Raw genomic sequence first — 9,669 nt, 5'->3', positions numbered from 1 at the left:
TCAGAATAAGCAATAGCACAATCATGCAGAAGACAATTTGGTGCTTTGGGAAAATGCACATTACACCCAGGATGACAATTATGCTCTCTATAGTTGGTGCTTTTATAAGAATAGGATGACTCAACAGAAAAGTAAAATAGACAGGCCCTTCGGAGAGGGAGGCATTGATTTGCGGAGGTGCCAGAGCTTGAGCTTTAAAACCGAGATAAATCAACATTTTGAATGGCATGCTTTCATTATCAACGTAACAACTAAGAGAACTCAATATCTTCCATGCTAAATACATTCTAGGCGGTTCCCAAACAGAAAAGTAAAGTTTTAACTCCCCCTCCACCAATCGATCATATTCCACATCGGGCCGAATCCACGGTACCGTCCATACAAACAACAATCATGGGGGAGTTTTGTTTCATTAAAGTTGATTTGACTCTAAGCATGGAACTGGGCATCCCGGTTACCAGCCACTTTCTCCTGAATGATAGTGAATCAACACATATGTTGAGAATAACCTACTTAGCATGGAAGATACTGGTAGCCCCTAGTCACTACATGAGCGATTCGGGCATAGAAAACAAAATATTTATTTGAGCACTTAGAACACGACACATGCAAATTTACTTAGAACGGCACATAAATACCGCATATAGGTAGGTATGGTGGACTCATATGGCGCAACTAGTTTCAAGGATTTTGGATGCACAAGAAGTCAGTCCGCTTAGTACAGGTGGAGGCTAGCAAAAGACGGCGAAGCGACCGACTAGAGAGCAATAACGGCCATAATCATGCAGAGCGACAAAGCAACATTGAATCGGGCATGAAAGCGATATAACTATTCTGAAATAAAAAAATCATCAAGGCTTGATAGACTTCTAGTCATAAACATGTATAAGCATGTGACTAGTCAATCCAAAAATTCTCTGAAGGGAAATACCTGTCACACCCAAGATGCGATCCTATCCTCAATTTGGCACGAGGGCCTCGTCAGGGATAGAACCGCATCTTGGGCGTGACAAGTTGGTATCAGAGCAGTACCGACCTATGAGCCCCCTTGATTTATCGAACTTGGCCGAGTCGAGTCTAGTGAAAACCTGCTTTGAGTCTAGTTATACATCGGAGAGTAGGATTCTTTTTTCTCCTCTTCTATGCTATGGTGAGGAATCTTGACGTAATAATTTTAATTCTACTCCTCTTCTCACTCAAAAAAAATTTAGGATCACGCGGATATTTTTGGAATCTATATGATGTCGATGTGACGGAGTTCTGTCTTGGTGCCTCCTGTCTGACTTGATTTCTTCCGGGGAGTTGAGCTCCAGGGAATTCTCGAGCACATCGCTATCATTCAGATTTCTTAGTATCTCAGAACGAAGGATGTTCGTAATTGCTTCAATACTAGTACTGGCGAGATAACCCCAATGTCCCCAGTACTGGTGCAGATTGTTCGGGAGTACTGCCATACTTTGTATCATTGTGATCACGCGGGTGTGTAGTAGATGAAGGTCCGAGATTCTGGTTATGTGTTGACGGATGTGATACACTGGACGGGTTAGTATAGGAGTTGAGTGATATATTACTCCTTGTATCCGTGGACTAGATTGCATGACCAGAGATGTAGGGAATTCTTAGGTGGGAATTCAAGTAGTTACTTATAGGACAATCTTCCAAAAAATGCATGATGTTAGGTTGGGGTTCGACATCTAGTGGATTCATTTGTTCACGGTCGTCTTATAGCGGTTCTCGTTGTGTCTTAAAGAGTCCTTGTAGCTTGCTATGACTCGGGGACGCTTCGCATGTCGTGTGCACTACCTTGCATAGGATGGCTACTGTAAGGATCGAGCCCGTGTGATCCTGTCCACGAAAATATCAGACAAAATCTATCTCGTGAGTTTGTTCTGGCTAATTGCAAGCCGCATCCTTGTTTTGTTGGAATATGGTAATTCAAGTTGCTTCAATGTCAAGTGGTGATTTCAGATCTTTTCTAAGTAGTGTTCTCATATTCATATGAGAGTGCTAATCCTTTTTCTTAATCAATTGTCTTATCAATTCTTGTCAACTGGAGTTGTCATATCAATTCTTTTTCAACCGGTGTGCTTCTCTTCAAGTGAATTCAATCATTTCCAATTTCTCAAGACCATTCTCACATTTCTTTCCGGAGTTTGTCTCATCTGTCCCAAGTTGTCTTTGTTTTCCCCGCCCTCCCGCCCTTTTCTTCAGTGATTGGATTTCATCCAAGTGCATTTCATTTCATTGTTGCTTCTGCTATCTTTTATTCCGTGTCCTGTCCGGTGATTCATTGTGAAGATTCTCAGGAGTCGAGTTCATCATTTCTTCATTTGGTTCTTTTTCCGGTGAATTTAATTCAGTTGTTCGTGTTCATCATATCATTTTCATCCTTTAAATTCTTTCCCATGTTGGAATTCTTATCAGTGTATCTTGTTATTCATTCATCTCTTTTCTATTCGGTGTGTTGAAGTTATCTCAAAGTTTTTTGTTTTCTGATATTTCATTATTTCGAGGTTTTCAACCCCATCAAGTTTTTCGTTATACCGGTGCAATATCTCTCTTCCAAGCAATCTTTTCAACGGTGGTTTCTTTGAGTGGGCCCATAACCCACAAGTTTTCCCATGATCTTATCTGGCTCTTGTAATCTATTCCGGAGATCTCTAATTCTTTTCAACTATGACATAAGTATGAATTTCATCAGTCATATTCCTTCTTTAAGATCAATTTGATTTAATTCTCATATTTGACTCAACCTTTCATTCTTCATTATTCCGGAGTGTCTCAGTTATTCTTGGTGGTGTTCTTCTCATCATTTTCAGCTTGCAAGACAGAAGGGGTGTCTCTCTCAAATCTTGGTTCATTCTCTTGATGATTGTCATATCGGCCTTGTGTTATCTTCTTAATTGTTGTCAATCGTGAGTATTCCTTTCTTGCTATCCGGTGCATTTCTGAGTTGTGTGCATTCTCAATCCTCCGAAGGCCATCATTTCAGAAGATTTTGTTCGTTCTCAGCTTTCATCTTTCGTTCTCAAAATCTTCTCAATTGTTGCCTCTTCGTTCGTCTCTCGGTTATTCCGGCGCCTTGTTCAAAGTTTTCTCTCAGGTGGCTCATGATCTCTTCATTCTCATGTATCTCCATTAATTCGTGGTGTTCCCATTCTGTTGTGAATTCTTACCGGTGCTTCCTTCAATTATGCTTCAAGTGGTGCTTATCTCTTTGTCTCTTCAAGATTCTTTCAAAAGGAATAAGTTGTATGCTAAATCCGTTGCTTGTCATCAATTTAATTTGATGAAGGATGAGCATAACATAATTCTTATTCTTGTTCCATCAAAGTGATCCCAATTCTTCTTCTGGAGTGGCTCATGATACCAATTATTTTCTCAAGTGCTTATCTTTCTTTTCCGAAGTTCCAAGTTATATCAAGTATATCTTTGACTAGCTTCATCTAAATCATTGCAAGGCCTTTAATCTTATTCTTTCATCATTTCATTCCGGTGTTCGCCAAGAGGTTCGTCATGGTGCTGCATCAAGGTTTCAATTCTTTTTCTCAGGTGTTCTTCTAGATTTTGTGGAGGTAGTTCTCAATTTCTTCTTCATTCGTTTCTTACAAGATCTAGTTCATATTCTTTTGTTCCAGAGTTGTGGTGATGTTGCTCATTTGGGTCAATCATGTTATTCTATCAAGATCATGGTGTTCACTTGTTCTATTTAGTTGTTTGTTAGGAATCAAATTTTTGTCCCCTTTTCCTTCCGAAGTGCTGCCGAATTTTTGTGTGAATTCTTGCTAGTTCCTCATATCATTCCTCCTCTCTTTGCAACCTTCAAAGAGTGTTGGTTTCACTCGTTTGTCAAAGAAGCAACTAAGTTTTACCTCGTGCGCTTTCTCTTCCTCTTCCCATTTCATGCTTGGATCTCGGGTCGAGATCCTCTTGTAGTGTAGGAGAGTTGTGACAGCCCGATGCCGACGTTCCAGAAGATTCCCCCCTTTATTACGTTTTCGTCGTGTGCCTATTTTTATTTGTCGCATCATCATCGCATCATGCGCATCATCTGCATTGCATCGACATCCCGTTGCCGTCAGTTTTCAAACTCGCATCCGTTGTTAGTTGCCCGTTCTCGTCGTTGTCCGCTCTGAGCCCGACCGCACTCACACGCGCCCGCGGCATCGTCAAAACCCTATTTTAAAAGTGTGTGCAAAACATTCTCTGATTGAGTTGAAACTTGGCGTGCGGTCTTTATTAGTTATAGGTAGACTGCGTGCCAAATTTCATCGCAATCGGAGTCCGTCTGGTACCCGAACGGTCGACCGTAGCGGACCGTATTCGGTCTATCATCGGACGTCTTTCGATATTCCAATCGTGTTGCTGCGCCGCATCGTTTCCCTCTCTTCACCGGATAACCTACTCTACACGGCCACTTAGCCCATCCCGCGTTCGGAATTGTTCGATTCGTACCGCGCGGTTGGATCCAAGACGAAATTTCGCTAAACCTAGCCCCCCCCCTTTGTCTATAAATAGACCCTCCTCCTAATTTTTAGACAACCATCCCTCTCTCCTCACAAACCATGACTCCCCGAAACCCTAACCCCACTCTCTCTCTCTCCTCCCTCCCTCCTCAGCGTAGCCGCCGGGCCCGCATGCCCAGATCCGGACCGCCCGGGACCGGATCGCCCCGCAGCCGCCGCCAGCCAGCAGCTCGAGGGGAGGAGCCCCCGAGTCTACTCGTGCCGAGCACCATGGCGTGCTCCGCCGCCTTGCCCCGGTCCCCGCCGTCAGAGTTGCCCCACCGGCACCCCGCGCCTCCGCCATGACTCCCGCCGGCAAGCCCCGCGCCGTCGGACCTCGACAGGCTCGCCCCAGGACCTCCCTCCGCCGCGAGGTCGCTGCGAGGCCTTGCCCGACCGCCCTCCGGTCGCCGGCTGGCCAGATCCGGTAAGGAGTGTCGGATCCGCCGATCCCCTGTGTCCAGCCTCCCCTCGGCCTGTCTCGCTGCCTGCCAGAGGTAGGAGCGCCGCCGCCATGCCCAGGTCCTCGTGCTCCTAGAGAGCACGAGACGACGAGGAGCCGACGCCCTCTCCAGCGACGCCCGCCCACTCCTCGGCCTCCCGTGGCTGGTGCCTGGGCCGGCTCCTCCCGCAGCCAGGCTGGCGCGATCCGGCCCACTAAGCCAGCCCCCCCTCGGCCTCCTCCAGGGAAACTCCTCTGCAGCCTCCCCTCATGGGCCCGAAGCCCACAAGGTAAGCCTCCCACTGCTGCCTATTTAGCTCCCTGGGCGTTGTTAGTTATTTTTACGGTAGGCCCGGTAGTTTAATTTCTTTTTAGTGATTTTTGGAATTATTAAATTCCAGAAAATTGATGAATATTAAAACGCTCGTAGATTCTTAACCGTAAGTCGGATCAAGGCGAGTTGTATATGTTACTCGTGTAGAATTTCACGTAGATTAAAGTATTGCAACTTGCATAAATGTTTGAAGTAGTTTGAACCGCCAAATGCCTAGAAACGTGTGTTGTCCTATTATGTTTTTATTCCGTAGTTATTTCTCGTGCGTGTCCGGATTGCTCGAATGTCGTAGATAAAATGCTCATGTTTTAGGAACCCTTTTGCCATGTATTTTAGAGTAGTCGTTGGTATTTTGCACGTAGGATACCGTAGCTAGTTTGCTATATCGCGTATAGAACATAATCTCGCATTTACGTGTGGCGATATTTTTCTGTTGCAACCCCACATGTTTTATATGTTTTCGGGGTAGAAAAATTCATAGAATTTAACTGTGTATTTAGTTTTAGCTTTTGAGCAAGTTAGTGCGCATGATATTTTGCCGTGATGCCCTTTTGTTTATTTTGTGGGTTTTATTATGTGCTTGATATGATTAAGTTGTCAACTAGAGAGTTGCTCTTGGATGTTTAGTCTAGCCCCTGGTAATTTTAGTTGCAATAGAAATCCATGTTTAGGTGTGGTTTGCTTGTTCTTTACTTGCTAGGAAATAGTGTTGTTTTAGAGATGCTGAAATATTTCTAAGTCTGAAATCTGTTATATTTTGTTGATGTCTTGTCTTGATTTTATCTGGTGTTCTGTAGCTCTTTTGTGGTTGGTGCAATCGAGTTAGTTGTAGACTTTAGGATTGTCTAGCATGCTATGAATTTTCATGCCATTTGGAGTCCTGTAGCTTGTGGTTTTGCTGCTATCAATACGCCTTCAGATTGAAAACTGCAGTTTCATAAACTGTTATTTTCACCATGTCTAAAATAGTGTGTGAGTAGCCATTTTGTGACTTCTTTTCCTAGTGATCGATGCTTCCATGCTAGGTGTTATTAGTTGTATGTTGTAGTGCTTCTTGCCCTCTATCATCTCATGCCTTGGTTGAGGTTATTGGATTTGTGTAGCTCGTAGTTGCGGGGTGTAGAAAATGCTATGTGGCTGATTTTGGCAGATTGTAGAGATTTCTTGTTTAGCTCGTAGTTGTTGAACCGTTGCTCCGTTTGGATCGTGTCCTATATGACACTTCCTTAGAATCTTACGTAGTTTCATATTATCTTGCTGGTTGTGTGTTTTGAAGTGTTGTGGATGCCATTTGCACACATGTTGCATTCATGCCATCTTATCTTGCGGTGTCCGTATCTTTTGATCTGTAGCTTCGCTGGAGATGTTTTCTATGTGTAAATTGCTTGTAACGACACGTAGAATCACGTGAACCTATTTTTTCTATTTAACAACTATTAAAACATATTAGTTCAGATCTGGACAGAATTGTAAATTAACATGTGAGGTCGTTTCGGAGATGCTATATGTCATTTCCGACCTCATTTAAAATGCCTAGATAGGTAGTTTAATTACGCTTCACCTATTTCCATGTGTAACCACATTTAATATTGCCGTGCATCTAATCGGGATAGAACTAAATAACTCGTATGTGGAGTTTCGTCAATATGCAACTCATTGCATATTGAACTTCACTTAATGTGTAGTATTTGGTTGTTATGAGTTGACATGCTGTGACTTGCATGTATTCAGTTGTTCATGCATGATATGTGATGTGCATAGTGTGGTGAATATCGTGTGTTGATGCTTGTTTCCGGTTTACTTCGTCTCGATAGAGTTACGCAAGCGTGTCGGAATGTGAGGACCCGTTCGACTACATCGGCTCGTCTGCTTCACGGAGTCGTTCTTCTTCCTAGCGGGATCTCAGGCAAGATGACCATTTCCCCAGATACCATTACTATCATTGCCATGCTAGTATTATCGTTTTTGTCGCTATGTCTCGTTGCCTACCACCTGTTAAATATGAGCCTCCCAACATTGCCATGAAAACCTTCAACCTATTCACAACCTAGCAAACCACTGATTGGCTATGTTACCGCTTGCTTAACCTTGTGTTACCGTTGCTAGTTGCAGGTGCAATTGCTTCCATGTGATAACATGGGTTCATTGTATATCACCCTATGAAATGCTATTTAATTTAATGGACCTATATACTTGGTAAAAGGTAGAAGGCTCGGCCTTTCTAGCATGGTGTTTTGTTCCACCTTTGCCTCCTTAGTTTTGGCTACCGGTGTTATGTTCCATAATTGAGCGCTCCTAACATGATCGAGGTTGGGGACCCCCTTGATAATTCGTTTTAGATTAAAGCTGGTCTGGCAAGGCCCAATTTGGTACTACATTTGCCTAATAACCTAATAAAATTGCATAGGGACTTTCCGGACCCCGAGGATAATTAATCAACCCCCGAGCCAGTGCTCCGCATGAGTGTTGGTCCACCCACCTAGAATTCGGCGGTGCCACCTCGGGGCAACTCGAGGTTTGGCTACCGTCCACTATGCATAGACGGTGCGTCCTGAGAACGAGATACGCGACTCCTATCGGGTTCGTCGACACATCGGGTGGCCTTGCTGGATTAGTTTTACCTTTGACGAGATATCTTGTGCATCAGGATTCCGACGATGCTTTGGTTAATCTCAGAGTTGAGGTTTTCCGCTAAGGAGTCCGACGAGATTGCGAGCTTCGTGATCGAGGATTTCTATGCCGCTTGTGGTAATTTGTGCTGGACTAGTTGGAGCACCCCAGCAGGGTTAAATCTTTTGTGAAAGCCATGCCCGCGGTTATGTGGCAACGTGGAAACTTTGTTTAACAATCGTTCTAGATAACTTGAAGTTAACTTAATGAAAAACATGCCAACTGAGTGCATAACCGTGACTGTCTCGTTCGTGAGTTCCTTCTCCAATCGAGGACATGGTGGGGTTATGTCTGACATAGGAAGGTGTTCAGGATCATTCATTTGATCAAACGTAGTTCACGTCCGCAATGCGTAGATCATCCCCCTCCTTATTCTTGTACTCGTAAGTTAGCCACCAAATATATGCTTAGTCGCTTGCTACAACCTCACCACTTAACCTTACCTCACCCACTAAGCTTTGCTAGTCTTGATACCTTTCGAAATGAGATTGCTGAGTCCCCTGTGGCTCACAGATTACTACAACACCAGTTGCAGTACATGTAAAGATTACTTGACGCGAGCGCGTTGATTGTTCATTTGGAGTTGCTTCTTCTTCTTCTTCATCATCGATCTAGGATGGGTTCCAGGCCGGCAGCCTGGGATAGCAAGGATGGAAGTCGTTCTTCTTTTCCCGTTTGTTTTCGTCCGTAGTCGGACCCTTCTCTTCTTCATGATGTTTATGTATTGTACCGATGTGACTCTGACGTAGCTTGTGGCGAGTGTAAGCCAATTCCATATATCTCAAATTTTGAGTACATGTACTTGTAACGATATCCATTCTTGCGAAACAACGAGATGCACTTCTATCCCTGACGAGGCCCTCGTACCAAATTGAGGATAGGATCGCATGTTGGGCGTGACAAGTTAACTCAATGCGACGAAATTTGGCAGGAGGTCTACCTATAACTAATAAAGACCGCACGCCAAGTTTCAACTCAATCAGAGAATGTTTTACACGCACTTTTAAAACAGGGTTTTGACGATGCCACGGGCGTGTGCGAGTGCGGTCGGGCTCAGAACTGACAACGACGAGAACCGGCAACTAACAACGGATGCGAGTTTGAAAACTGACGGCAACGGGATGTCGATGCAATGCAGATGATGCGCATGATGCGATGATGATGCGACAAATAAAAATAGACACACGACGAAAACGGAATAAAGAGGGGAATCTTCTGGAACGTCGGCATCGGGCTGTCACAATACAACTGTAATATGCCACACCATGAACAATGGAATGCATGCTAAAGATTTCAGTAACACATTATGCACTCGAGCTATTTGAGACTAGTCACAAAGAAAGCATGAACTACTGGGAAAGCATTGTAAATAGCACTATGTCGCTACAAGATGGTCCCTAGATCATAAGTACACGCATATGTAAAAAAGTAGAAACAAGTAGAGTTCATACCGGCTTTCCTTGATTCATTCCTTCTGTCGACCTTCATCACTATTGCGTCGTCACTTGCACGATCAAACGTAGAAAGATATAATCAAGTGCAATTGCAACCATGGACGTGAGCTGAACTCTGCAAACAAAGATAACTAGAGAGAGAAAAGAAATCTTTTTGGGTTTTCCAAAGGTTAAACGAAAGAAAAAAAGAACAGGGAAATATTTTTGTTGTTTTTGCAAAGAGAGAACAAAGAAGAACAAGCAAAAACTTTGAAAAGAGTTACA

Source organism: Hordeum vulgare, chromosome 6H (genome assembly GCF_904849725.1).
Source record: "Hordeum vulgare subsp. vulgare chromosome 6H, MorexV3_pseudomolecules_assembly, whole genome shotgun sequence".
Taxonomy (NCBI): domain Eukaryota; kingdom Viridiplantae; phylum Streptophyta; class Magnoliopsida; order Poales; family Poaceae; genus Hordeum; species Hordeum vulgare.
The sequence above is the reverse complement of the archived record's forward strand: the minus strand, read 5'-3'. Positions refer to the sequence as shown.